Source organism: Spermophilus citellus (assembly GCF_964194105.1).
Source record: "Spermophilus citellus genome assembly, chromosome: 12".
NCBI lineage: Eukaryota > Metazoa > Chordata > Mammalia > Rodentia > Sciuridae > Spermophilus > Spermophilus citellus.
The window spans coordinates 57114283-57142204 of NC_138198.1; the positions used below are offsets into that span (position 1 = coordinate 57114283).

Sequence of the window (27922 nt, forward strand, 5' to 3'; positions counted from 1 at the left end):
ATGAACACGTGACCTGTGTAACTCAACCCACGCACGGCCACGAGAATGGGAAGCTGCACTCCGTGGATGTGTGACGTGTAAAAATACCTCACAGTCAATCAAAAAGTGGGTCACCCTCCACCAACCACAGGCACAGGGACGTGGTCCTGAGATGGCCTCTCCCGCGTGAGTCCACCTCTAGAGTGTGTGGGGCCCAGAGTAGAATAAAAACGCAGGCCCCACGTTCAGAAGTTACCAGCATTTCGAGAGCAAGAGCAGGGCCTGAGGCCACACAGGCCCCCTGCCCGCAGGTCCCTGTGCACCACCCTGAAGCCAGCCCGTCCCCCGGGTCACCTCCTGGGCTGCACCTGCCGCCCAGGCAGGTCTGGGGGTTCAGGAGCAGGGGGCGGGCCCGGGGAGTGAGGAGGGGACACCGCAGCCCCAGCAGCCCCGGATCCAAGGTCCATGAGCTCCTGGCCTGGCTCTGCAGTCCCTGCGTGGGGACAAGGCCCAACGAGCTGTGGGGAAGCTGTCACCAAACACATCAGGCTCAAGCAGTGTGACTGCTGTTTGGTTTCCTCTGGGACGAGACCCAGCTCCCTGGTGGCCTGTGGGTGCCACGCAGTGGTGACCCAGGACTACAGAAGTCCCCTCCCCCCCACTCCAGTCCTGGAGGCTGCAGGGCCTCCTGGGTCACCTGCTGGTCCCTCGAGCTCTCCGAAGCCCTGCTCTGGAGTCACCAGCGCTGCTGCAGAGAACAGAAACCTCACCTGTGTCATCGTAAGGCCACACGTTTCATAAAACACCACAGAAGAAGCCCGACAGGTCCCAGAACTAAAGGGTCGCAGCGCCACTTTGGCTCCGGGGGGGTGCTTTCTGCACGTTTCTAAAAGCCCCCACATGGCAGGCCCGGGGGCGGGGCAGAACTGCTCGGTCGCACAGAGGAGGAAGTTGCCTGGCTTTGCTCAGAACCTACCAATCGTTTCTAGGCATAAAATCCCAAGTGCACAGGTCACCTGCGTGCTGTGGTCCCTGCCCCTCCAAGGTCACCTCCTTCTCCCCTCCACTGCTCCAGCTGCCGTGGCCTCCTCACACCTCCAACCTCAGGGCCTTTGCACTGGTGCTTCTACCTGGAACCAGATCTCTCCATGGATCTCTTCTCCTTTGGTCCCCATTCTAGGGTCTGCCCCAGAAAGGCCTTCCACGATCACCAATCAGAGTGGCTCACACATCTGTCCCTGGGCTCTCACCTACTGTATTTAACTTGCTGTATTTATGCCAGCTGCCATTCCACATGTTGATACAAATAAAATCTGTCTTCTTGTAGCAGAATATGAACTCCAGGGGCCTCAAGAGTGTGGCTTTAGGCCTAGAACAGAAGCTGGTGCATAGTGAGCCCTTGATAAATAGTTGTTGAATGAAGCCAGGGAGGGTAAGGGAAGGGCCAGACCTAGAATCACGTTTAGATTTCTGCAAAACCTTGATGGCCAGAACGTGGGGTGAGGACACACTCCTGACAGGGGGCATCAGTCAGCTTTTCCTTACCGTAACAAAATACCCGAGGCAGGATACTTTTGAAGAAAAGAGGTTAATTCAGCTCACAGTTTTACAGGCTGAAAGTCCAAACTGCACGGCACAGGCTCTGGTAAGGGCCCCCATTGGCTGTGTCACTTCATGGTGAATGGTCTCTTCCTGACAGAAACCTCAGGAGGCACACGATACCAAGAGACAGGGTGTGTGTGTGTGTGTGTGTGTGTGTGTGTGTGTGTGTGTGCGTGCGCGCGCATGCTCTATCAGACAGCAGGAAATGCTACGAAGAACAAAACACGGTGAGGGGAGAGGGTATCAGGAATGGACGGACAGGGCGACTTTAAGCCCACCTGAAAAACATGAGGGAGGGAAGCCAGAGGCCCGGGGAAGAGTGTTTCAAGCCACGGGAACAGCACGTGGAAGGCCCTGAGGCCGTGCTGTGACACGAGGCAGTGAGGCTCCGTCTGCTTCCCGGCTGACCACCTTCCCCCCTCTCTCTGGGACAGCGACTGTCCAACCCTTCCCCCTCCCCCTTCCTGCAGGTTCCAGGACACAGTCGGCTCTTTCCTGGGGTGCTCCTGGTCCATGGAAACCCTGTGGCCACCCTGCTTCTGATTTGCCAAACGTGAAGCTGCTCCCTCAGACCCGGAGCCACACAGGGGCTCCACTTGCCGGCCGTGTGACCTCAGGTAAGTCACTAAACCCTCTGAACCCATTTCCTGCTCATCCTAGAGGGGGCCCCTCAGAGGGGTGGCAAGAGGCTGATAAGGTGGCGCCTGCCCAGCAGAGTCGGACAGACACACAGCACTCAGCACACGGGAGTGATCCCAAATGTCCCCACCGCTCCTTCAGAGGAGTCGGGGAGGGGCCAGGTGGCCAGAGGAGAATTCCTCTTGGATCGCAGCCTCTCTTCACAGGTGGGGGGACCCACAGCCTGCGGGGCCCTTCCTCCAACACCCTGCTGTCCTGCGGCAGCCTCGGACAGTCTAGGGGAGGAGGACAGGGGACCAGGGTGCAGGGGCCTCCTGCAGCTCAGTCCTCTGCCTCACCACAGTCCCCAGGAGCCAGGACGGCCTGCCCCACAGCGCCACCTGGTGGCCACAGCTTCCACGTAGCCATGGTCCCCTGAGAGGGACTTGGGGCGCCTTGGCAATCGTGGGTGCCGGGCCACAGCCTTCGGAGGACCGCTCTTCTCAGTCACAGGGCCATTCGCCCCGTCTCAGATCCACTCGGCAGGGGGAAGACACAGAGAGGAGGAGGGTCACCGAGAGAGAGAGGGACAGAACACAAGTCACGATCCCCGCAGGTCAGGGACACAGCAAAGCTGAGAAAAGAAACAGCAAAGGCGAAGCAAACAGAAGCCGAGGCAGACGGTCACCTGAGCCCCCAGGAGGGCCAGTGCCCGTTGTCCAAATGGCCCCCGCGCTGCCTGCTGGCTGGCCCTGTCCCCAATGTGCACCCAGGAGCCAGCCTCAGGCCTGAAACCTGGTGCCAGGCCGGGAGCTCAGGAACCTCAACTCCGGGCACAACATGGTCCCTGGCACCCTCTGCTGGACAGGCTGGGCGCCACACGCCTCCGGGAAGCCGCTGAGGGCCTAGCCCATGGGACACCCAGCACTGCAGAGGGAGGTGGAGGGGGAAGGCTCTGAGCACGGTGACCGCCTGGAGATGGCCACTCAGTGAGCACAGCAGGCTGTCGGGTCCGGGAGCCAGGCCAGGGTTCTGACCTCAAAGGTATCAGACAGGACCTCCTGGCCACGGCCAGGCCAGAGCCATGGTCAGCGGTACACACTCTGGCTGCTCCCAGCACTGACGGCTGGGCCTTCCTCTCCTTCAGCATGATCCCTGGTGGCCGGCTCTGGGCTGGTGCTTGGCCACACACACAGGATGGGTGGGCTGGCTCCCGGGGTGCTCTTCCTGGCTGCCAACCCCATAAACAGTTATGATTACATAAAATCATGCAGTGGCCAACACATCCGTCCACTCTGGCTTCCTGAGGGACCCTGTCCACATCACCTGCACTTGACAGTTCAGACAGCAGCCTGCAGGTTCAGGCCTCGGGGGCCTGGACGCCAGGGACGCAGGAGCACAGGACCCGAGAGGCCTCTCCCTGGGCTGCACCTGCCCTGGTTCACTGTTGACGAGCGGTGACTCCTGGCCACCAGCTCCTGCCCTGGCTGGCAGGGACAGGCAACTCCAAAGCCTAGGACCTCGAAGGTGAAGCGCCAGAGGTCCTGTCAATGGGAGCCAGGCCCCAGGGACTGGGGGACCTGAAGCACTGGGACCCTGCTACAGGCAGCAGCTGTTCCTCACCCACTGCACGTGGCCTGGCAGGAAGGTGGACCAGGTGACCAGGGCACCTACTGCCAACAAAACACATCAGGGTTCAGGAGTGAAATCCACCAGCTGATAAATAAAGGTCCACACCACATCTGGGTGCCAGGCAGCAGGCGGGGACACTCCTACTCCAGGTCCTGCCAGGGCCCGCCGGGGGTCCTCTAGTCTCCTGTAAGAAGGCCCCTGGCCCTGGAAGCCCTCTGTCCTGCTGAGCACTGGAAGGGCATGTCTAAGAGGGAAGTGGGGCCCATCCCCCTAACCCCGCCAAGCCCCAGCCGGCCCAGGCTGCCCATCCAGCCCTTCTCTGCAGGCCCCAGGCAGTGTCCAGGCTGAAACCCGTCCTTCCTGTGGCAGCGTCTGCCCGAAGGAAGGCGCCGAGTCCTCCCCGCTGACCCCGACTCCAGCTGGGGGTGACAGTCGTCCCTGAGTTTCTCTGGGTCCAGAAACTGGCTCAGATAATTCTAAAGAATCGATCCATCACAACACCCCAGATCCCAAAATCCCAAATGCTGTCACAGCATCGAGTCTTTTGGAACCTCAGTTGAAAGATACAAGGATACCCTGGAAGGGGCCGGATGGGGCCCTCGGGAATGGGCCCGGAGGGTCAGCCTGGACCCTGGCGGGAGCCCACCCCGCACGCGCTGAGCTTCAGCTCCACTCCTGCTCGGATCCAGTGGCCCTGCAGGTTGGGGCGCAGGACGACCGGGTGCTGTCCCTCAGACCTTCCTAAGACTCTGGCACCTAAGGCGCCAGCAGGAGGCAGCCAGCTGCCGGGGAGATGGCAGTCACCATCTTCTACGTCACGGAAACCCCAGGTCCGGTCCTAAACACAGGGAAAACCCACCCAAGACCCATCATGCACCGCTACCAGCGAGTCACAAGCCCCGTGGCATCTCAGACCATCCCCGCCGTGCCCGGCAAGGAAGCCACTCTGTCCCTGTGACCAGGAGAAACCTGAGGCACCGGGTGGAGGACCCGGCACAGAGCTCCCAACCATCCTGTGTGGCCGTCAGAGGTCAGAGCCACCCCAGGCCACGTGCCACAGACCAGGCAGGCCGCAGCCGCCTCCTTTGTGTCATCAACTGGTTTTAATGGTACTAAAAGCCCATCGCGACTGTGAGGAGAGGAGCCCAGACATTTAAGAAAACCAGTGCGCAATGGCCGCCCCAGGGGCCCTTAGCTCCCTTAACAGGGCTGAGGCGCGCCCTGGGCTTTAACCTGCAGCAAGATGTGGCAACAAAGCCACCTCTGGTGGGCCTGTGCACGGTGACAAGAGGGGGTGGCCTCTGGGGACGGCGGGGACCAGGGTGCCCAGTAGCAGCCCACACCCACTCTCCCAGCCAGCCAGGGTGGCGAGAGTGACAAGACACCCCCCCTCCCCATGCTTCCCGCAGATGCCGACGCCAGGGACAGCCTGCTGAGGGTCCTCTGTGGGTCCCTCTGCCCACAAGGGCAGGTGGCTTCAGAGTCCCAGATGCCCTGCTCTGAGAAGTTAACATCAAAAAAATAAAGTCCACCCGAGGTGCCACGCAGTGTCCCGTGCAGGAGGCCCCTCGGTGGCCCCCGGCTCCCTGCCTCCCTCCGCAGCTCTGCCACCTCTCAAGCCTTTGCAGCCACCATCTAGAAAGTTCTAACCCCGAGTCAACGCTGGAGAAGCAGGGTGGGCAGCAGGCACCTGTGGAGACCGGGACACCCTGCCACCCCAACTCTAAAACAGAGGACACACTAGTGTTCTTAAAATTTTCAATAATTTAATTTTTCTTTTTTAGTAGAACTGGGTAAAACTGCAATACTACCTCACATTGGTCCCTGTTAGACAATATGCCCTTCTTTGAAACTTAAAATGTCAAATATATAATTATACAACCTTAGAAAAAATCTCAAAGACGGCAACGACAACAAAAAATAAAATAAAACACCAGAGACGTCACGCCATATAAATAAGTCCGAGTGCGTCTCGGCCCAGGGCTGGCGGCTCCAGTTCCGATGGCGGTGAGTGACGTCATTAGCTGGTGTGGCTCTTGCGTGTCCTCAGGGGGCAGGAGCTGCACCTGTCCCTCTCTCCTTCCTGGCTGAGGCTGGGTGCCCTGAGTCCACCGAGACGGTTAGTAAGGTTAGGGGTGTGCAGGAAGCTCAGGCGGAGACGGCGCGGGCCCTGGGATGTGGCCTGGAGGGAGCCCGGGTTCAAAGTGCAGTGGCGCCATCCCGAGGGAGCTGTCCGCAGGCCTCCCGGGCCAGCACCTTGACACTGTCCCTAGGACTGGGATGGAGTCCAGAGCCTGGCTGCACCGTGAGCTCCACAAGCCCTGGAGCCCAGTGCCCAGGGTGGAGAATGTGCGGCCCAGGGTGGTGGGCAGTCATGGCCGAGTAGGCCCTGTCCTCGCAGCAGTGCAGGGAGCTGGCCAGGGACAGCTGGGCAGCAGCCTCGGGACATCTTTGCTGCCTGTGGCATGGCCTTCTGGGTCCCCTCACTCTGCGGCTCCGTGGGCACAGCTGAGCAGTGACCCGTGGTGTTCAGAGGTCTCCGTCCACTGGAGGCTGGCAGAGGCGGTAGAGGCTGGTAGGGGCAGGAGAGAGAGGATGAGTGGGGCCCCAGAGGCCCTTCAGCACTCCCCCGCCACTTTGTTGACCTTATAGGTGATGCACACCCTGAGGACACCACTAGGCAGGAATCAAGAGACAGAGCGTGAACACGTGGACATGCCACACCTTCCCCAGCTGCCCGGTCCCCTCCGGGGCCACATCTGTCCCCCAGAGGCCAGCAGGTGTTTACAGACACAGGCGTGTCTTTGTGAGCAGACCTGTGTGTTCAGACACGGGTGTGTGGGGCGTGGGGTGCCCTTCTGCACCTGCGGCCACTAGCGAGACCCGGTCTCTACCGGAGCTCCTCCCTCCGCAGACCCCGGGACCCAGATGCAGCAGGGTACAGAGAGGGCTCTGAGCCGAGCCTACACCTGAGGGGGGTGCGGCTGCTGGCTCTCCAACAGGACAGGAGGTCAGATGGGCCACGAGCAGTCCTGACCGCAGAGCAGGAGCAACGGGCAGCAGGCCACCGCAGTACGGGAAAGCCAGGCCCCAGAGGCTCCAGGGACAGGGCTGGGCCTGGGTTCGGTGGCTCTGCCATCTCCTAGCTGAGTGACCTTGGACGAGATGCTTAACTTCCCTGGGCCTCAGCACCCCCACCTGCCAGCTGGGGACCACAGCAGGACCTTGCTCTCAGCATAGCTGTTTGGGTCAAATGGGTCCCCATGGGAAGATGGGCCGGGAACCGCCCAAAGAGTATCAGGAAAAGAGCTGAGGGTGACGAGCCGTGTGGGACCCTGGAGCACCACCAAGGGCAGCGGCCTGGCCCGGCCACATGCTGGGGCCACGGAAGACAGCGTCACTGGGGGAGTGGCCCCAGGGCGTGCGGGGACACTGCACGACTTCAGCAATATCCAAGCTGTTTCCAGATGGGAAGCTATTGAACACTGTGGGCAGACACGGAGAAGGAACTGGGCAGGGTGGGCGGGGGACAGGGTCTGGCCCAGTGAGCCCAGGTCCCAGGGGCTGCACAGGGCTCAGTGCCACCGAGAGACAGTGGGGTGGAGGACGGGAGGGCAGACTGACCAGGTCCCCCCAGCAGCCACCCGCCGCTCACTTGGGACCTTTAGGGACCCTTTCCAGGGCTCCAGGAGAAGCAGATCCTCGTGAGGTTACAGACTGAGCCAGACTCGTCTCTCCCAAAGCAGGGTCCTCAAAAGCCAGATGGGGCCCTGGCAGAGCCCAGGGGTCTGCCAGGCTGAAGGCCCCCTGGAGGAGACGGGGCAGGGGCCACTCACCGCGGAGCGCCCTGGGGCATCTGATCCTTGACTCGGAGGTTTTTGGCCAGAATCTCTACTCTGGGGCCCTGGAAGGTAAGAGTGTCAGTCTGGGGCCTGGAGGAGTGGGGACAGGCAGGGGCACCTGGCTGCGGGTGGGGGGCTCCCAGGTGGGCTAGGTCTGGGCTGAGGGCGCGCAGGCCCAGGTGGCCTCCCACACACAGGGAGCAGGCAGCTCCCCTGGGCCCCAGCCCGGAGCACCGCCGAGGCCCACCTGCTTCCGCATGAGGTCCGTCGCCTGCATGATGCACTTGGGCAGCAGCCCGTGGCTCCGCGCCAGGATAGCCGCCTGCTCCAGGGACACGCTCAGGGTGCTCCTGCGGGTGGGAGAGGGCGTGGGCAGCGGCTCCCACCGCCAGGCCCCACCTCCAGTGCCGTCACCCCGTGTGGCTGCGCAGCCCACCTCCGCCCTGCGTCCTCTCCGGGCTGACCTCCCCCACCTGCCCTCCTCCTCCTGGCAGCTGCCACCCCTCGGCAGGTCACCGCTGCCAGGCAGGGCCTGGGGGCTCTCAGTGAGCTGAGGGCTGACCGAGGGGACTCCTCCGGCCTGGCCTCTGCTCAGTGGCCCCCAGCACAGCCACGTGGCTCAGACCCTATCAGGTCAGAAGTGGCTCGGCACCGGGCCTGCGGCTGGAACCCCACCCTGCGCCCTTCACTCCGGGACCCAGGACAGACAGTCCATCTCTGCACACCCCAGTTTCCTGAGAATCAAGACGAATGTGTCATTGACGTGGGGACCAGAAAGAGGGCTGTCCCACGCACTGCAGGACACGGAGAGCACCTGGCCCCACCACTAGATGCCAGTCCCCAGACACTGCCAATGTCCCCTGGGGAGCAGAACTGCCCCTGGCTGAGAGCCCCTGAATGAGCCCTTCCACACCGGCTCAGCCGGGAGGAAATGAGCCCGTGGGCGCAGACACCTGGCAGTGCCCAGCTCGCAGGGCGCCCTCCTCCCTTGATGGGACACAACTGGACGCCTGTCCATCAGTGCCTATCAGTGCCAGACACGGGGCTAGGTGGTGGGCTATGGCAGAGAGTGACACAGCCCCTGACCTCACGGGACCCTGCCTGGGGGGGGGGGCGGGCAGCAAACAGAGGCCCTGGTGAGCGGGAGGCACCTGAGTGGGGGGACGAGGGGGCCTGGAAGGGCCCACTGGAGAGGGGCAGTCTTCCTCCCTGGGGCCAACACAAGGGTGGGGACAGAAGGCAGAAGTGTCCAGCAAGGCCAAGAGACAAGCGCATCCCGAGGAGGTGTGCGACACCGTTCCCTCGCGGATGGCAGGCTCAGGAACCCGGCACCCGCCTCCTGCTCCCGAGCCCGGCTCCAGGACACCCGCAGCCCTGCCACCCTCCACTGCTGCCACATCTCACAGCAACCTGCGGCCAGAGCGCCGAGGCCCTGCCCCAGGCCGGCAAGCAGTGGAGGACCAGGCCTCGGGCCCAGCCGCCCTGACCCCGAGGCCCAGCCGTCTCTGGCCTACCTCTGCATGCCGGTGCCACACAGGGCCATCTGACAGGCCCCCAGGCGGTAGCAGAGCTCCGAGGAGACGGGGATGAGGCTGGCACCGAAGCTCCCGCCGGCCCCAGGTTTGGGGTGCACCAAGGACTTCATGAGGCGGCAGAGCTCGTCCAGGGCGTTGATGGGGCGGATCAGCTGCAAGGCGTGGGACAGATACAATGGGGACGCTCGGGGCACAGCCGAGGGCCTCTGGCCTGCCTCCCCATCTCCTCCTCATCCAGAGGTCCCTGCACCTGTCCCCCCAGCGCCCTCTCCAAGGTTTCCATGACCTCTGCTCAAGAGCAATCTGTGGCTCCCCGCTACCCTGCAGTTGGCATTCGGTGTTCGCCCCGTACTTCAGGTCTCACCCCCGGCCCGGCCTCTTCAGGCCCAGGGCGTCTCTGAGCACAAACAGTGCCTCGCTCGTGCCCTCCAGACCCCTCCTGAGGAGGAGCCCTACCTGCTGTCCAAGACCCCCAGCCACCGCGTGGAGGTAAAGGTGGCTCAGTCTTCCTGTGCCATGGCGAGATCCTGCCGGCCACACATCCCACAGCGCGGTGCCCAGCATCTCCCAGGGCAGCTTCCAGCCCCAAGGCCAGAACGCCACGCCGGGGTGAGGCCTGCACAAGCCGGGAAGGCCGGCCACAGACACTGTCAGCAGGGGCCGACAGGCCGGTGGCCCTGGCTAGCCCCGCCCCGCACAGGCCAGCCTGTGGGGAGGAGCCCCCAGGAGGCCTCACACCTGTCCACTTCTCAAAACATCTGGAAGCCTCCGTTGTTCTGAGGAGATCTCTTGATTTCTAAGTGCCCACATCAATGTGAAGGAAAAAGAGGACCCAGGTCCACCCGGCGTGGGTCCACCTCTCCAAGGGCGCCGGCCCCAGAGAGACCCGCAGTTACCACGAGAGCAGAGAGGAGCAGGCCACCAGTGAGCAGAAACCACCTGGGGACTCCCAGGTGGGCCAAGTGGTCCCTCAGGCCCCGCTGAGTCCTGACCCCGGGAGCCCCACCCGGCCCAGCTGCAGGGGGGACACACCTGGTCTATCTTCACGGCGGTGGTGCTGGCGTCCGTGGGCAGGTTAGACCGCTCCAGGTAAAACGCCCTGAGGGAGAGAGAGGCTGAGAGGGGCCACCCCCAGCCACAGCTGCAGGGCTGTGGTCTCCCAGGAGGAGGCCACCCTCAGGGCTCCCTGACAGCCCCCCAAGTGCTATCCTCAACGGCCCCCGCCCTCCCTGCTGCCGCCCAGACCTGCTCCTCCTCCCTGAGCCCGTCCCCGCCTGGCCCTGGGCGCCGCTCACTGGGCCACAGAGGTTCCTCTCAAGGGCCAACCCACAGGCACCTAAGCCTTGGGAACCAGGCGGTCTCCACTGGGCCGTGGAAGGGAGTAGAAGCCACAGGTGAAAGACGCGCTTGTGGAGCAGGTGGACGACAGCAAGTGGCCAACCAGGCCCCAGGGGAGGAGGCCCTGACACTGGACCTGCCATCTCCTAATTCTCAGCCACCCTTTGTCACCAAGGCAGGACTCGGAGGGCCACGGTTGAGGCTGCTAAGGACGTGGGAGCTGCTCCCCTGGACACGTGCTTGCTCCCAGCAAAATCTGTTCCCTCCACTTCTCCCTGCAGGTGTGACCAGGACAGAGGCCCAGGGGCCACGCCCCTCTCAAGGCCCTTGAATCTCAGCACCCATCTCAGCTCCGGTCCCCACGCAGAGTGGACAGGCAGCTCTGCTCAGCAGAAAGGACCTGCTTTGAAGCCAGACTGTTGGCTGTGTGACCTTGGGCACACTGTGTATGCCCCTGGGTCCCAGTTTCCTCATCTGGAAAATGAGTTAGCATGAACTACTGTGCGCACCGCCATTGGACTCTCATGCAAAGGCCCCGCACAGAGCAGGTGCCCCAGAAAGGGGCGTCTGGCCCACTCCTCCCGCAGAGGGTCTGCCCGGCACTGCTGTGTCCACGCCCTGTGGCAGCTCTCTGAACCCTGGCCCCAGCACAGCCCCAGGCACACACCTGAGCTTGCGGTAGTACTGCTGGACCTTCTCCAGGGACTGGGCATTGACTTCCTGCTGCAGGTCCTCTGCTGCCTGGCTGCCCGCAGGAGACGGCCCCTCCACGTTCTCCAGAGCTGAAGGGAGAGGAGGGAGGGAGGGGCTGGGTCCCCAGTGCTTGGTGGCCTTGGCTCGGCCCCTGCGGTCCCCCATAGCCGCAGCTCACCTTTCGTGAAAAGCACGGTGTGCAGGCGGAGGCTGGCCCCGCTCTTCAGGCGGGAGGGCAGCTTGGAGAAGTGGTAGCTGTCGAGGCAGAAGACCACCCTCAGGGCCTGCTGGCCGCCCTCGATGTGGTAAGAGACATTGGTGTCTGCGGAGGACAAGGCCAGACAGGCTCACCGCAGGGCCCCGCCCCCTGCTACAGGAGCTTCACATCTCCCTTCCCCAGGTGCCAGAGTGACATCCCAGTGCCTCCCTGTCGGCCCACTCCAGGGGGATAACCCCAGACCCCCTTCTTCCCAGCCTCAGGTGGCACCCTGGGACTTCCATGTCCACTCACGCCAGAGTCGCATCCTGTGACCCCCGTTCCCCAGCCTAGAGAGCGCCTCAGACTCCCACCCCGCAGGGCGCTTCAGAGAGCCCCACCCCGCGGAGCCGCCTGTGACCTGCCTCTTGGACACCCTCGACAGCTGCTGGTTGCCACTGCTTTATTCTTGGCCCCGACACTGACTGCCCGGCAGGGGAACCAGCCGGGTGTCTTCAGAGCCCTAGGGTGCTCCTGACCCATGTCTTTTACCTATGTGTGTCTCCCTCCCACCAGGACGTAAGGCCCCAGTTCCTAACAGCAGTACATGGTAAGTGCTCAATAAACACCTGCTGTGTGAACAGCGGGGCCCTGGGAGCCAACTGCAGGGGACACAGGCTGGGGGGCCTCCCGTCCTCCTCTGCCCACTCACCACTGCGGCTGGCGCCAGCAGGGACTGGCAGTGCAGCAGGACCCCGGTGGCGGCCACCTGCTCCAGCCACTTGCGGCTGGCGTCCCGGCTGCTCTCCTCGTACTCGCCGTTGTTGTTGTAGCGGTAGCTGAGGGCCGCCAGCAGCTGCTCGGAGAAGGTGCACACGGCGGCCACCAGGGCCTGGCAGAAGATGGCGTCCCTGCGCAGCTGCAGCTCGGTGTCTGTGATGGACAGACAGGCCTCTGGGCAGGTGCTGGCAGCAGGCTGCACCACCCCTGGCCCCGAGCCCCCCACAGACCCTGCATGGGGCGAACTGGCCAAAAGTTTTCTTGGGGCCAAAAGCCAGGTCCACAGAACTCCCCCCTCCATGAGCAAGCCACCTCACCCAAAAGCTGCTGCTCCCCCGACCAAGCAGGTGGGCCTGTGGGTTCCTGGCCACTATCCAGGCCCGTCCCTGGCCATCTCTCTGGGATGCAGTACTTCTCGGCCTGGCCGGCTGTGTGCCAGTGGTGCGGCTGTGCCACCGAGCTCCACCGGCGCTTTTGAGAACCGGGTTCTCCTGCTGCCCCGCCCCTCCACCACCCCGCCCCACCTGAGGCAAAGAGGCTGCAGGTCTCAGCTGCTGAGAGGAATTACCCTCAACATCTGGCCAGCTGCGTGCAGCTGCCTATTTTGACCTGGATCCTCCCTTGACTACAAATTTCTGAGAAGAAGGGAGGGACAAAGGTGGACAAATGTGGCCCACCCCACCTGCAGCTCCGGCCTCCACCGTCTGCTGGGTCTGGAGCCTACTGACAAGCAGCCTCCCTCGCCCTCCGCCCTCTATCCTGTGTCCTCGTCATAATCACCCAGGAAGCAGGTGGCCCAAGACAGGGCTCCCAGCTCCAGGGACTGAGACTTGTCCCTTGGACACAAGGTGCAAGTCTTAGAGGGGCAGGAGGCCAAAGGGTCGCCTTCCCCAGTGCAGATCCTGATGGGCCAAGAAAAAATCACCCTGGCCACAGAAGAGGCCCCCCAGGCTGTCCTCATGGACGCCCACAGCCAGGCAGGCCTCGCCGCGTACCCCTGGGCCCATGCACTCACTGCTGCCCCACAAAGCCCTCACCTGTGCACTTCAGCAAGGCCAGGAGCAGCTGGTTCTTCCCATCTGAAGGAGGAGGGAGAGGAGGAGGCGGCTAAGGGGGGCTGGCAGGCGACAGGAGAGCCGGCCCGGGGAGGCCACTCAGCTGACAGCGTGCAGCCACTCTTCTCCCCTTCCCTGAGCACACAGGGGAAGGGGCACAGAGGTGGGCCCCAACAGGACCCTGCTGCACTCCAGACCCAGCCCAAGGCCACAGGCCCCCCATGACCCTCCCTGCCTGCAGACCTTCCACGTATCTCTGGATGTTGTCCACCAGGGTCTTGATGGAGCTGGGCAGGTTCCAGGGGTCCTCCTGGATGCTGATCTGGATCAAGCTCCGGCCACGGACCATACACTCTTCTTTCTGTTTGAACTCTGGGGCAGGAAAGCGGCATGAGGGCCGGGAAGGGACGGAGGTGGCTTTGGGGAACAGTGGCACAAAAGCCCATGCCCTGTCACCAGATTCCAAAGCTTATAACCTAGATCCGGGGAGCAGCAGGCTCTAGGATGTAATCCAGGCCTTGGAGGACAAATGCATGGTCAGTGTGCTTCCACTTCACATGCCACTCCCATCGCAGACACCACGGATCCATCTCAGCACCCTTCCTGCCAGTCGGGGGCCAGGATCCACAGCCACAGACAATCCAGTGGAGACAGCACCAATCAATCACAGCACTCTTTGCTCCCAGATCTGGACCCGGTAGCCACAGAAGCCTTCTTCTCAGGCACAGGTCTTCATGCCACAACCAACTAAGCAGGCACATGAGTTGCGACCTCGTTCTAACCCTTCCCTAAACAGAGGGGGAAGCCCAGGCAAGTCACTTGCCTAAAGTCACACTGGGTAGTGGGAGAACTGGGACCTGAATGTGGCCCTAACAGGCCAAAGGCCAGGCAGACGCAGGCCCCTGTTCCCTTGGCCTCTTCCCGGGTCTCTGAGGTCTTTGTGGCTTGGGGCCCTCTCTGCTGTTTCTCCGTGAGGTTCACCCCTGGACAGGGGATTGACACAGCGGGAGGGACAGCTGAGCAGACCCAATGCTCCCCTGGAGGCAGAGGCTGTCCACATTCCCGTCTCCTGCACACAGCTGGGAGCCCGCGAGGTCAGCAGTGTCCCATCGGGCTCAGGGTCACCAGCACCCAGCACAAGGCCTGGCACAAGCTGGCTCTAGGGAACTATTTACCTGCTGCATAGCTGCACAGATGGACTGGCAGCTGGGGACGGACAGATGGTGGGGGGGTTAGTGGGATGAAAGGCAGGAGGACATAAGAAATGCCAATTCTTTTCATCTCAATCATTGCAGAGGAAAGCCTCGGTTTGGTGCTGGTGAGGCCTTAACTCTTCTCTCACACAGCCCTCTCCTGAAGAGCAGCAGAGGCCCCGGGCAGGGAGCAGTGCCCACCTGACGGCAGTGGGATGACACTGTGGCTTTCCCATTAAGTTGATCACTGTGGCTTATCATCAATATATGGCCTACTACACTGGCTCTTCCTATGGGGGCATTTTAATAAGATCCTTTTAAAATTCAATCTCCAAAAGGAAGATACCTTTTCAAAACCTATTTGTTCATTCACTTAGGTACTGGGGAATTGAACCACCAGCCCTTTACCACTGAGCTACATACCCAGTCCTTTTTTTTTTCTTTGAGGCAGGGTTTTGCTAAATTACCAAGGCTGATCTCAAGCTTGAGGTCCTCCTGCCTCAGCCTCCTGAGTCACTAGGACCACAGGCCTGCACCACCATACTCTGCAGGAGATGCCATTAACAAAACAAAAGTCACATCAATAATAAACTCCGCAGCAAAGTCACAAGGCTGGAAAGTGTGATGAGGGGAGCAGATCTCCGTGGGTATGACAGACAGGAAGTGCACTCCAGGCTGTCCCTCGTGTCACAAATGGGCAGGCCCAGGGGACCCAGGGACCAACCCCAGGACACCAATTGTCCCTGTAGAGAGCCAGGTCAGGCTTTGCAGCTCCTACAGCTTCTACCACACAGACCTTGTTGTTTGGCTTTTACGAAACTTTAAAATATAAGGATGACAGTGGAGACAGATTCTGAGCGAAAGCAGGCTGTGGGCTGATGTGGCCCTCAGGCAGGAGTCTGCCAGCCTGGACCAGCCAGAGCCACGCAGCAGGGGTGTGTGCCCAGCATCCAGCCTGCTCCCACCGGGCGCCCCTCACCTTGGAGACTGTGCTCCATGGGGAAATGCCTGGTCTCCTCGAAGGCCCTGCCCATCACCGGCCCCTTGAGCAGCGTGTTGATGGCGTCCACCTGGAGACAAGAAGCCCCTGGTGAGCGTGGCGGCCAGGGGGCTTCGAGGACCCAGGGCCACACCAGGCTGGGACGAGGCCGACCTGGTTGAAGAGGTGCTCCAGGCAGCCATGGAGCTTGTCCTGCTTGTCCGATGGGATGCACATGTCACAGGGCAGCTCGTCCCCTGGCAGAAGACAGAGCGTGGCTGTCAGTCATTGCTGCCCCACCCCGCTCCTCCCCAACCTCTTCTCAAGGAGGCCACATGGCTATAGAGCCCTAGACCCACAGGGGACATGTAGCCTGCCAGACTCAGGCCCCAGCTGAGTCACTGGGCAAATCCCTGGACCTCTCTGAGCTTCTGTTTCTTCATCTAAAAAATGGGCAAGAAGCACAAGCACCCCCCAGATGGCAAGCTGTTGTCATTCCCACTCCACAAATGAGGGCACTGAGGACAAAGACCTGGATCCCAGCCCCACAGAGTCACAGCCCCTGTTCCAGTGAAGTCAGCTCCACTGAACCCCTCTGGGGACATATTTCAATGGCCTGATCTTCTATCATGAGACATTAGAGCCCAGCCACACAGTCCGCCTGCCTGGGCCTTCTTTTCTTCTGCCACATGATGGGGGCAAGTTTTTATGCAGAGACGTCCTCTGGCAGGACACAGCAGTAACGGGGTGCAGGGGGGCGGCCTGGGCAGCAGGAGGCCGTGGCTGAGGGTGGGAGGGATCCGCCACCTCAGCCTGTCTCTTGTCTTTCTAATAATGGCCCATGTGGACGTGTGACCTATTTATGCACAAAGTGTACTTTCTAAGTCTGAGAGAATGAGACTGAAATTAACACACAGCAACGTCAGGCTTCAGGAAGCGCTGCAGACACAGCACGACCTCCTCTGATCATCCACCTGTCCGTCCAGCCGCCCGCCAGCCACCGCATATCCCTCTGCATACATGTGCCCTTGCCGACGGCATCCAAGTACCATCGGTGGGTACACTTGGGAGCACGACGGGTTTGGATTCGAGTTCACTGGCTTCTTTAAACCTTCCTGTGCTATCTGGACTTTGGGTTGGTGCATGGTCATCCCTATGGGCCCCCTTGGTTCCAGGGATCTGTGGGACCTCGGAGCACCCACCACCCACACATCCCATGCAACCATAGGCCATGGTGCACGACCGCACCGAGGTCTCTATCTGCTCTGTGTGGGGATCTTAGCTTTGCTAAGTTCCAGCACCTGGTGCGTGAGAGGTGCTTGACTAAGTACCTGCCAAACCAGCAGACAGAAGGAGGCTCCATGCGATTCAAAGCAACGAACTCCAAACAACGGAACAGAGCAGGAGGACACCCGCTAACCAACCGGCCAGGACCCTCCCCGATGGGCGGCCCACTCACCGGACCCCATCTCGTCGCTGCCCAGGTACGAGCTGTTACTTCTCACACTGGTGTAGGACAGGACCGAGTCCCGGTTGCTGTTGCACTCGCTGCATTGGGGCGAGACGGCCGAGTCACCCTCGCTCGCACCCCTGGCCCCGCACCCAGACCCGCTCCAGAGCACGGTCAAGCCCCAGCCCAGGGGACAACCAGCCCGGGGTCTTTCAGGTCCGCCGGGGGGAAGCGCTTCATGGCCCAGCACAGAAACAGAGCGGAGAGTTGCTTCCACTCAGCTGTCACCACTGTCCAAGGTCCCCAGTGCTCCCGAGTGCCTGGCTCTTCTTAGGGACAACCCTGACTCTGGGCACAACCCACCACTCACCTGACCAAAAGGAACTCAAGGAATCAGGAGCAACTGTTCCAAAATTCCACCCTACGCTCTTTGACAATTCAATGAAAAACCAGAGGAACAGGAACTTCAGAAGGAAAACCCAGAGACGCAAGGGACCTTGGCCTCGGAGCTCCGAGGACAGGCACACACGCAGCGAGAACGACCCGGTTACAGACTCCAGGAAACTGGGCATAAGGACTAGGCAGGTCCCGTGGGGACAAGAGGAGCATTCGCTGGCCGCATCCCTGCAGCCCTGGGCTTTGCCCACCAGAGGGGTCTGGCTGCCTAGGACTCCTTCTGGCTGCAGCTGAAGGTGACAAGGCCCTTCTCAGGGGGTCCGGGGCTCATTAGGCTGAGATAAGGAATTACCAGCAGCCAGGCAGAGTTAGCACAGGGAACTGAGTTCTAATCTACTTAACCGCTAATTAAGGCCTCACTGCTGTCGTTACAATTAATCTAACCAGTGGCAAGACAGCTCACAGCCTCTCAGAAGAAAAAGAAACAGACTTATTCCTCAGATCAAGTAAAAATAAATAGCATTTATTTTTGTAGTGCTGGGGACTGAACCCCGGAGTGGTCTACCATTAAGGTGCACCCCCAGCTCTAACTACCTACCTACCTACCTATCATCTACTTATTTTGAGACAGAGCCTCACAAAGTTGGCCAGGCTGGCCTTGACCTTGGGATCCTCCTGCTTCGGCCTCCCTAGCTCTGGCATTACAGGAGTGCATCCCTATGCCTGGCAGAAACCACAGGTCTTAAACCAAGTTTGAAGCACACCGTGTGGGCAGATCAGCCCTCTCCTCTGCACTGGGACACGTATGGCTGAAAGGGTGGCGTCTACCAGGCCAGATGGAAGCGCCAGCCTGGGCGGGGACCTGGGTGGGCTCTCTGGGATGCACCCTGGGCAGGTCTCAGGGCCAGACCACCACATTCCACAAAACGTCCATGGTCCCAACTTCCATATGGTCAGAGGCTCACTGTCTTGCTGGCCGTCCCACCAAGCCCCGGGCCACCCATACCATGCCCACCTATAGGAGTCGCGGTAGCTCATGGTATCGTGGCCCGAGTCCTCCTGGTCTTCCTCAGACACTTTGAAGCACACTTTCTTGATGCTCCCATGGTCGGTCCTGTCCATCTCGCTCTCCTCGCTGACCAGTGAGGAGGAGGAGGCCTCCTCAGCCAGGGGTGGGTCACAGGCCCCGCCAGGGGTGGGCTCCGTGATGGTGGACAGCAGCCTGCAGGGCAAGGGCTCCAGGTAAAGGCCCAGGCCCCAGCTTCACCAGCTGTGACCTTTGATCCTGCACAGGTAGCTGTCCAGGGTTTTGTGTCACCCCTTGGAAAGGCAACCACAACTGCGCAGCCGCCCGCAGCCCTGCCGGGGTGAGAGCGCAGGTTCACGCCTTCTGGCGGCTCCTGGCCTGGCTCTGCGCACGGGCTGGGGCTCTGCACATGGCCCAGAGGGCATGGCTTCCAGACGGCAGGCCGCAGGGCCTCGGACACCCCTGGGCTCTGCCACCACGGACAAGAGCACCCGGGACAGATGGCAGGTAAACACGCGCACAAGGAAAAGTCATTCAAAAGGCAGTTCCTGCCCAGGCCGCAGCCCCTTCAAACCCTAACGCCACCACCTCCTGTCTGAGAGGCCCGAGGCAAACTGTTCATGAGACTCGACCTGCGCAGCAGGATGGTGTCACAGGCGTCTCAAGGCTGGGAGGTGGGGACTGACACGCCACATGTTAGACACAGTGCTGGGCCTCACAGGCGACCCACAAGCCCAGGCTAGCCACCATCCCGCCTCTCAGGAGATCAGGGTCACAACTGGCCCCGCTCTGCAGGTGAGGAAACCGAGGGTCAGAGAGGCAGCCTGAGGTCACACGGCCAACAGGCCAGGAGTAAAGCCCAGGCCTCGGGCTCCTGAGCCTGCAGCCGTGGACTCCACAGAGAAGTCCCCACCCATGAGGCAGAGAGCGCAACAGGACCTCAGGAGCCTGCAGCAGGGGCGCAGCACGAGGGGGTCCACCTGTCCCTGCAGCCCCCCCTCCCAGCCCTGAGGATTAAGAGAGCCTCGAGAGCAAGTCACCCTGTCCATCCCCGTTGTGACTCTAGCGCAGGGCTCTTCAGCCTCCGATCTCCCCCAGGGGCAATGTGCCTTGCAGGGGATACTGGACGCCGTCTTGAGATGGTCTGGGTTGTCACCACAGGGGCAAGGGGTGCTAGGGCCTCTGGGGGATAGAGGTTGGTGATGCTGCCACCCACCCACAGTGCCCAGGGCGGCCCACAACACAGAATGACCCACCCAAAATGCCAACAGGCTCCAGGAAGACGCCCTGTCTTAAGGTGACCATGTGCCTCTCACTCTGCAGAACGGAATCAGCAGTTCCTTAGAGCCCTTAGTACCTGGTCCCTGCTCAAGTGTTCCTGACACTCTCAAAATCGTCCCCTCCAGGCAGGTGATGTACTACTTCATCTCCTAGAGGGCCACATCCAGGAGGGCCCCAGCCCCATCCAGAGGCTGCTTCTGGTGGCTGGTCTCCAGGGTCCTAATGGCTACGTCCTGTCTCCTCCCCCACATGTTTGCTGAAGAAAGGGGTCACTGTCATGCAGAATGGCCCACCTCTGGCCTGCCCATCCCAGAGGTGCCATCAACCCTGCTCTGCCCCACCCTGCTGCCCTGCAGACACTCAGTGCCCACCCTTGGCACAGGGGGTGCTGCATGCGCCCTGCTGTGTCACAGCAAGGGGGACCTCAGGTCCAGCTCTCTATCTTCCTGGGATGTTAAAAGAATAAAGATCCCAAGGCTTTCACCAAGCGCCTCAGCCTCCCTGAGGAGGCTGCAGCACTCACTGCTCTGCTGGAAGGGTACTATGGCCCCCAGGGGCATCTGGCAATGTCTGTAGACACTCTGGGTTGTCACCTTGGGGGTAGGAGTGCCCCTAGCATTTGATGAGCGCAGCCCATTGTGTATAGGACGGCTCCCCTCAACAAGTTCACTCCCCTGCTGTGGAGTGAGGCCGAGGCCCCCGCCGCCCCGCGGGCCCTGCCTCGGCTCACCTGTTGATCTGGGTGACGTACTGCTTCATCTCCTTGAGGGCCACATCCAGCTTGGTGAAGAGCTGCAGGTAGGCGTCCTGCACCTCACGGTCCTCCTGCTTCAGCAGGAAGCTCAGGCCCCGGTCCTCCTGGCCCAGGGCCCCGCTGGGGGGCCCGAGGCTGTCTTTGAGAGCCTGGCCGTTGGGGTCCCCGTCCACAGCAGGCAGGCACTTCCAGGACGGGGCAGCCATAGTGGTGATGCAGTGCTGGGTGTAGGACATGGGGTTCAGGTGGCCTGCGGGGGAGGAGGGCAGGCGGGAGGTCAGCGAAAGCAGACCCACTCCCAGAACTCCGGGAGAGGGAACTTCCCTGCCAGAACTTTCTTTTTCTTTTCCTTTTTTTGGCGGTACCAGGGATGGAACTGAGTGCCTCGTGCAGGCCAGGCAAATGCTCTACCACTGAGTTCTACCTCAGCCTTTTTAATTTTTTTTTTTTTTTTAATTTCGGGACAGGGTCTCACTAAGTTCCAATGCTGTACTCAAACTCTGTGATCCTTTGCCTCAGTTTCAGGTGCACACCACAGCGTCCGACTGCCCTTTTCAGAATCTTGATCCACTAAGTTACCTCAAGAAGACAGTTTCAGTTTGATGCTAATACACCTTTAACCACGGTTAGCTTTTCCTGTCTGGAAATGCAGACATGGTGGCTGGCACACCAGCAGCCATACTCCACCATGAGGCACCCTGAAAGTTAGAGACCCCTTCTAGAGATGGTGACGCAGAAAGATAGAAGGGCCTGGACTCCTAATGACCACGGAGCCACCATTCTAGCCTGGACTGTCGGCCCCCAGACACGGTTCTGTTGAGGTACCAGAGTGTGAGTCTAAGCACCACCTCTAACAGACACAAGCAGGTACCTTGCTCAGGGTCAAGGCCGATGAGGGAGGGCTTGCGTCCGAAGCGAATGCTGAAGGACCTGCCCACCGAGGGGGTGGTCTTGGGGTAGGACACCTCCATGAGGTTGACGTGGCAGTTGGTGGGACAGAAGTCCAGGCCGCACAGGGGGTGGGGCTCTAGGGCTGCCTGCTTGAAGGCGGGGCTGACCCGGCTCCTCAGCTGAGCTGCAAACTGAGAACAGAGGGGGCACGGACCGTGAGCGGGGACCGGGGATTCTGGGCTACCCCTAGGAAGCAGGGCCTCCGAATGGGAAGCACTGCCCCCACACTGTCCCTCCTGGGCCAGGCAGAGGCCGGGGCGTGGAGGCCTCAGGACTTAGTTGCACCCACTTCTCCACGTCAGCTGCTGCACCTAAGCTGGCCTCAAGGAACCGTCTCTCCTGGCTCAGTTCTGAGGTTCAGGCAGGGCTGCCTTCCCCCCAACAGGGACTAGGACAGGGCCAGCAAGAGCTCCCTCTGATAGCGCTAAGGCCAGAGCTATGAGGGCCACCACCTCACGGCCCGAGTGTGAAGCCACGTGGGGAACAAAACCGAGGGACAGAGAGTGGCCGTACTCCTGCAATAGTGTCATATCCGATTGAGAGCCTGGATACAACCATGCCTGAAGTTCACCTCTGTACTCTTCAGTGACAGAAACCCATAAAATTTCCTGTTTAAGCAAAGTTGGACTGGAGTTTGACACTGACAAAAAAAATACCCCAGGTGAGGTCCCACGCCTGGCAGCCAGCGGTGGAGACCTCTGGGGCGCAGCTACCTTCTGGTAGCAGGCGATCCTCCGGCCGGTGCTCTCCAGCTTGGTGTCACAGATGTTGCGGAACTCGAAGTGGGGCATGGTCACGATGGCGCTGCTCCTGGCCATGAGCCGTCCGCAGTTCTGCACAAAGGCGCTGTCCTCTGCAGCGAAGGCCTCCAGGACCTGCAGAAACAGCAGTGGCCACTGAGCACCCACTGAGCCGGGAGGGTCCAGGCTCTACCAGCACCCCAGGTCAGGTCCACTGCGGCCATGCTGCAGACTCAGGCTAAGGGACAAGTCGCCTCCTCGGCCCATGGCCGCCAGGTGCAGGGACAGGGACTGGACCTCGGGCTCCAAGAGGGCCCCTGCCCAGCACGTTGGCGGCGAGGCCGAAGCAGCCGCGGGGCTCCACGATCCTCTCCAGCACGTGGCACTTGACGCCAGCCGTGCTCACGTACTCGTACACCACGCCGTGCTCCAGGCTCACGGTGTCCACCGTCAGGCTGACCACCGGCCCGTCCTCGCGCAGACTCAGCTGTGGGCCCAGGGACAGCAGGGGCCAGGCTGGAAGCCAGGGGGCAGGCGACACTGAGGAGGGCGCCGCGCCACGCAGCCAAGCCCTGGCACCGGCATGCAACGGGAGCCTCAACTCGAGGGCGGCCGGAGCCCGTTCCACGGCGCTGGCTGCCTCTGCTGCCTGCTGCCGTCCACCCCGCCCTGGAAGAGCCTGCCCACCTGCCCCCCACACCCAGTCCCACAGGTGGGCAGGACACTGGCACAGAACAGGACTCCGCCCTGTCCCTGTCGCGACCCTGCCTCCCCCTACCAGAGTCTGGCTGGTCGTCCTCCAGGGCCCCCAGGTCCTCTCCGGGGGTCTCCTGGCCGGCTCACGCCTCCTGGGCGTCCTCTTGGGTGTGGTAGATCCAGTGGTAGAGGCCCTGGGAGGAGCTGCTGTGAGAGGGACGGCCAGGGAGGAGGGGACGGGGCCAAGGGGCCACCCGCTCAGCTCTGGGCCGGTTAGGGACACTGCCCTAAAGGAGCCTCCAGATGTCCCTGGAGCTCCCAAGGCCCCCGGGAACGCCCTGCCCTCAGCCTGGATGGCGCCCGCCCCACCACTGCCAGGGGAGGGAGCCTTGAAAAGTGCCAGCACCCGAGTCCCCAGGCCAAGTCACAGTCTGGCTGTGGACACCCAGACAGACAGCAGAGGGGGTGGACGATGCCACCCTGCCTAGAGCCCCTGTCCGTATCCCAGAGCTGGGGACCCAGGTGGGGGGTGGGGCCAGTCCTCTGGTGCCCTGGGCAGAGCCCCCTGTGCTGCCCACACGTCTCCCCGGGGGGGGGGCACCAGCCCCGGCCGCTCACCAGCACCTCCTCTCCACGACTCCGGAACGCCTGGAAGTGCTCCAGGACCTCCTGGGCACCCTCGCTGGCCACGTTGTTGCCGTTGACCTTCAGGACACACTGGCCGGCACACAGTCCAGCAGCCATGGCCTCGGAGCCTGGGGGAGGAGCGCTTGAGGCAGGGCCAGGGCGGCGGGGTGCAGCAGGCAAGGCAGGCCACCAGAGGCACCTGGCCACACCTCCCCCTGGAGCCAGCAGTGGCCCCTGAGTGCACAGAGTGGGACCTGGCACCCCACTTCACAGAAGAGACAGACTCAGAGGGGACAGCTAGCCAAGGCCACACACAGAGGAGCTGGGTCTGAATCCAGGCTCAGGTCACTCGAGAGCTTCGTCTCCCTCATTGCCCTGCACAACCCGTGGTCCTGCACCAGGGTCAGCCCGTGTGGCCAGGGGAGCAGAGGCTCAGGAGGATCGGCAGCCTCGAGGCCACCTGGCCAGAAGCCGGGCCTCGAGCTGGCGCTACCAGTTGCCAGGTGCACCTTCCTCCCACATCCCCTGGGGCCTTGGGGACAATGTGACTTGCAGACAAAGACTGAGATTCTGCCTGTGTGGGCAGGTGACAAGGGCACACCCTGCTGTCCACGGAACCATCATTCAGGACTCCTCCACCTGCTGGGCTCAGGGTCCTCACTGCTAAGAGGGGACGAGGATCAAGCCACTCACAAGGTTCCTGAGAGACCAGGGAATTGGCACAGGAGGCATCCAGCACCGAGCCCGGGTCTGGGCAAGGGCTCGGGAACATGGCAGCCTTGCTGGGCTTGGCTGGTTCACCCACTGCTACGGTGTAGACCTGGAATGTCCCCAAAGGCCTGGACCCAGCTGGGTGCTTTCTCAGAGGTGGAGGAAACACGAAGAGCCGGGCCAAGGGGGTAGCCCCAGGCCTGTTTTGAGACAAGGTCTCACCAAGTTGCTAGCCTTAAGTTTGGGATCCTCCTGCCCCAGCCTCCTGAGTTGCTGGGATTATAGGCATGTGCCACCATGCCCAGCCAACCTTTCCTCCATGTAGGGTGACAGTCTTGAGTATTTTGTTATAGTAACGGAGAGCTGCTGGCACACTGATCACTATACACTGCGGCTGCTCCAGGGCAGGGCTTCTCCCCTGTACTCCCACCACCTGGGCCAGGGAGCTCGGCTCTGTAGGGCCACCCTGGGCACTACGGGGTGACAGCTGCATTCCGGTCTGCCCTAGAGGCTAATGGCACATCCTCCCCAGTTGTGACCACTGAAAACATCTCCAGTCCTGCCAGATGTCCTCTGGAGAAGGAGGCAAGTCACCCGCAGTCACAGATCACTGCTTCAAAGATAAATCACAAGCTCACTCTAAAATGCTCTCCGTTTCTCGGGAGCCCTCTGTTCACTTTCTCAGTGAACAGATATTAGAGGTATAACTCTGACCTCAAAAGTGACCTTTAGAGTTTAGAAGGAAGCCCTGAGATACAATGCTGGGCCCAGTCCTGCAGACCTGCCCGTCTCCTCTCCAGGACAAGGCGCTGCAGAGAGCAGAGGCCTCCAGCTGGTGGCCCTGGGGCTGCGGCATGGCTCTGTGGGACCCTGACTTCTCCTGACACGCCCAGTCTGGCTCCAGGGCCAGTCCCTGCCCCGCAAGGCCGAGCCTGGAGAGCGCTGCCACTTCAGGGACGAACAGCGCCCGTCACCTTGCCGTGGTCCCCAGGGCTCCCTGGTGTCTCTCAGGCTGGTCCGCCCACGTGTGCTTAGTGTTCCCAAGTCTTAGCTTCAGGAAGGGAGAAAAATGCCAATGGCACCCGGGTCGGCAGAGCTGGGTGCACGGGTCCCCACGACTCTGAACTCCGGGGACACAGACAGCCCCAGCCCAGAGCTGCTGCTGGTCAGCCAGGCTCCTGCTCACCTCTCCCCACGGCGAAGACATAGGGCGGGGCGGCTCCTCGGATCTGGAAGCACAGGGCCTCTGGGTGGTCGGGGACTTTGATGGTCCTGCCGCAGGCACAGTGACAGGGTAAGGCCATAGGAAAGCAGCATCCTTCCCCATAACCTGGGGCCACCTGGGGGAGCCCCTGCCTCTAAGGCTTCTGGGAAACTCAGCCCAAAACAAGAGCAGCACCAGGCAGCCCAGTCCCACATGAGGGGACATGCCAGTTATCCAGAGTGCACGCCACCAATCCTCAGTGGCCAAGAGCCCCGAAGTTCCACAGGCCTGCCTGCACTGCCCCCACACCCAGGAGCCCTGGAGGCCAGGCCAGCACCCCCGTGGACATTGACTCAATTATCGTAGACAGCAGGGTGAGAAGTGGCCCAGCACACCTTGGTGTTGTCCCCCCAAAACACCCACCAGTCCCCTAGAGAGGGGTTGGAAAGCCCGAGTGTCAGACACGCTGGGGCCCGTTCTCGACCACAGCAGAGAGGGGCCACACCTGCTAGGGTGGGCAGCAGGCGTCCTTTGTCCTGGACACGCCCACCCAGGCTATGTCCCCAGGCCTGCCTTTGTCCCTCCTGTTCTGGCACGTCCCCTCTTGTGCCAGATAAAGCCATCCCCTAAGCCTGTTCCAAACCCCAGGTGCTTCCGGAAGTCAAGCAGACGGCTGGCTCCCCTTTGGCCAGCTCCGCCACCTGCACGGGCCAAACCGTGCTCAGATCTCCCTGAACGAGCTGGCCTTTTACTGAAACTGTCACATCAGAACGCCCCCCTCCTGGCAACAGAGCGCTGGCCTCAAATAAAAGAGAGGCGTAGACACCCAGCATGACTTTTCCATGGACAACTCTCCCCTGTACCTCATCTGTCCCGCCGCCCTTCCCTCTCCCCCTGTAGCCCCCGCACCCGTCGGAACCTCCAGCAGCTCTCCATAGGGCTCATCGTGGTGCAGGGCCCCACAGGCCTGGCCGCCCTGTCCCGCTGGCCTCCCCCACCCGTCCGCACCCCTCGTGCTGGGCCTCACAGCTGCCAGAGACGGCCCCACCACAGGCCCAGGCACCGCTGCTTCCTCTGCCTGGAGCCCTGCTCCCCCAGAAGTCCCCATGAGGAGCCCTGGTGACCTCTCTGCCCACCTTATCACAGTCTAAGGCCAGCTCTGTGCGTCTCCATGGCTCACTCGCTGCCCCAGCTGGGGACGTATCTCACGCCCCGACCAGTGTACTTCTGTCCCCTGCTCTGTCCCCCACTTGACCAGGGGCCCATGAAGGGCAGGAGCTGCGTCCATGCTGACAGGGCCACATGCCAGGCCCACGCCCCTCGGCCCAGCCGAGGCTACTGAAGAGCAGGGGCAGCGTATCCCATGGTGGCTTCAGTGACGGCCACCCCCCAGGCCACAGAGCTCCCACCCCACCAGCCCCAGCACTGGTCCCTCCTCAGCATGCCATCAGGCTGGGCACCAGGCCCGGGGTCACTCACTCTTTGGCCTTGGTGGCCACCAGGAGGCGCAGGGGGCGGCGGGAGCAGAAGCACTGGTTGAGGAGGGACTCCACCTCTGAGAAGGGCCGCAGGAACACCAGGTCCTCGTTGATGGAGTAGATCCTCCTGCCCACCTGCAGGCCGGCCATCTTGGGGGCAGCAGAGGACAGGCGTGTGAGTGCAAACACTGCCATCCACAGTGAAGGGCCCTCCCTGTGTTCCTCAAGGACAGGGACAGCCCAGCGGGCCAAGGCGGCTCCCCCAGGGAAGCCCTGCAGGGCGCGGGGCCTGGGTCTGGACCCAGCTACAGGGGCCACAGGTGGCCTGCCCGGCTGGGTGGAGCAGGGGGTCTAACAGGGTGGCCACCTCGTGACTGCCCCTCACAAAGGGCTTTGGGAGCCTGGGCTGCCTGGCCTGGCAGCTGCAGCCCCACCTCCCCACCCAGGAGAAGCTGCGAGTCTGGGGCTCAGATCCCCTCCCATTCCTTCTCCTCCAGACCATGCCCAGGGGACAATGAGCTCCTCCTGCTCGAGCCACCAATATTTAGGTTTTTTATCTTCGCAGCTCATTCCAAAACTGATTCAGAACTTGAGTGTGTCCTGGGCCTCCACACAGCGCCAGCAGGGGGCGCTGGTGGGCCGCACCAGGACAGGGCCGAGCGGCCAGGGCGTCTGGCTCCCTAGTACCTGCAGGGGTCCTGGGCCCAGTTTCCCCATATGGACAAGACAGAGCACCAGCCCTCGTCCCCAGACCTGCTGAGCTGCCCTCCCACCTGCACAAGCCCCTGCCAGAGCAGCCCTGGGCCTCACCTCGGCCAGCGAGCCCCTCTGGACCGACTTCACCACCACGGCCTTGTTCTTCTCCTCCTCGATGTCGAAGCCGTAGTCCTCCTCCTGGGGCAGGATCTGGGGGCCCGAAGCAGACCCGGTCAGGCAGGAGGTGCCCAGGGCACCCCACCCTGATGCCCACAGGACTGGGATCCTGCTGTCTCCTCATGCCCCAGGGCCACCAGGGTGGGGTGCAGATGAGGGGCCTGCAGCACAGCAGCCAGACCAGGCCAAATACAAGCCCCACCTGCACACAGTAGGCACCTGAGGTGAGGGCACCACCTGGCTCCCGCCAGAGCCTGGTGTGTGTTCAATCTGTCACCCCTTCCTCCTGCAA

At 61.9% G+C, this 27922-nt stretch overlaps 1 long non-coding RNA gene and 1 pseudogene across 4 annotated transcripts in view; one reads left to right on the forward strand and one right to left on the reverse strand.

Moving 5' to 3' along the window:
* LOC308631379 overlaps positions 1-27922 on the forward strand; it is a 987731-nt gene that overhangs the window by 782115 nt on the left and 177694 nt on the right. The window lies entirely within an intron of this gene.
* LOC308632042 (phosphatidylinositol 3,4,5-trisphosphate-dependent Rac exchanger 1 protein-like) overlaps positions 6158-27922 on the reverse strand; it is a 72394-nt pseudogene continuing 50629 nt past the window's right edge. Inside the window, exons 17-39 of the transcript in view lie at positions 27568-27663; positions 26759-26907; positions 25262-25347; positions 23356-23492; positions 22820-22931; positions 22370-22557; positions 22015-22176; positions 21222-21432; positions 20327-20600; positions 18304-18510; positions 16902-16990; positions 15617-15699; positions 15443-15533; positions 13514-13642; positions 13253-13294; positions 12043-12368; positions 11418-11561; positions 11214-11328; positions 10241-10307; positions 9188-9360; positions 7921-8023; positions 7668-7735; positions 6158-6403 (exon numbers count right to left, since the gene is read on the reverse strand). The product of the transcript in view is annotated as a phosphatidylinositol 3,4,5-trisphosphate-dependent Rac exchanger 1 protein-like (transcript). The remainder of the gene's footprint in view (positions 6404-7667; positions 7736-7920; positions 8024-9187; positions 9361-10240; positions 10308-11213; positions 11329-11417; positions 11562-12042; positions 12369-13252; positions 13295-13513; positions 13643-15442; positions 15534-15616; positions 15700-16901; positions 16991-18303; positions 18511-20326; positions 20601-21221; positions 21433-22014; positions 22177-22369; positions 22558-22819; positions 22932-23355; positions 23493-25261; positions 25348-26758; positions 26908-27567; positions 27664-27922) is intronic.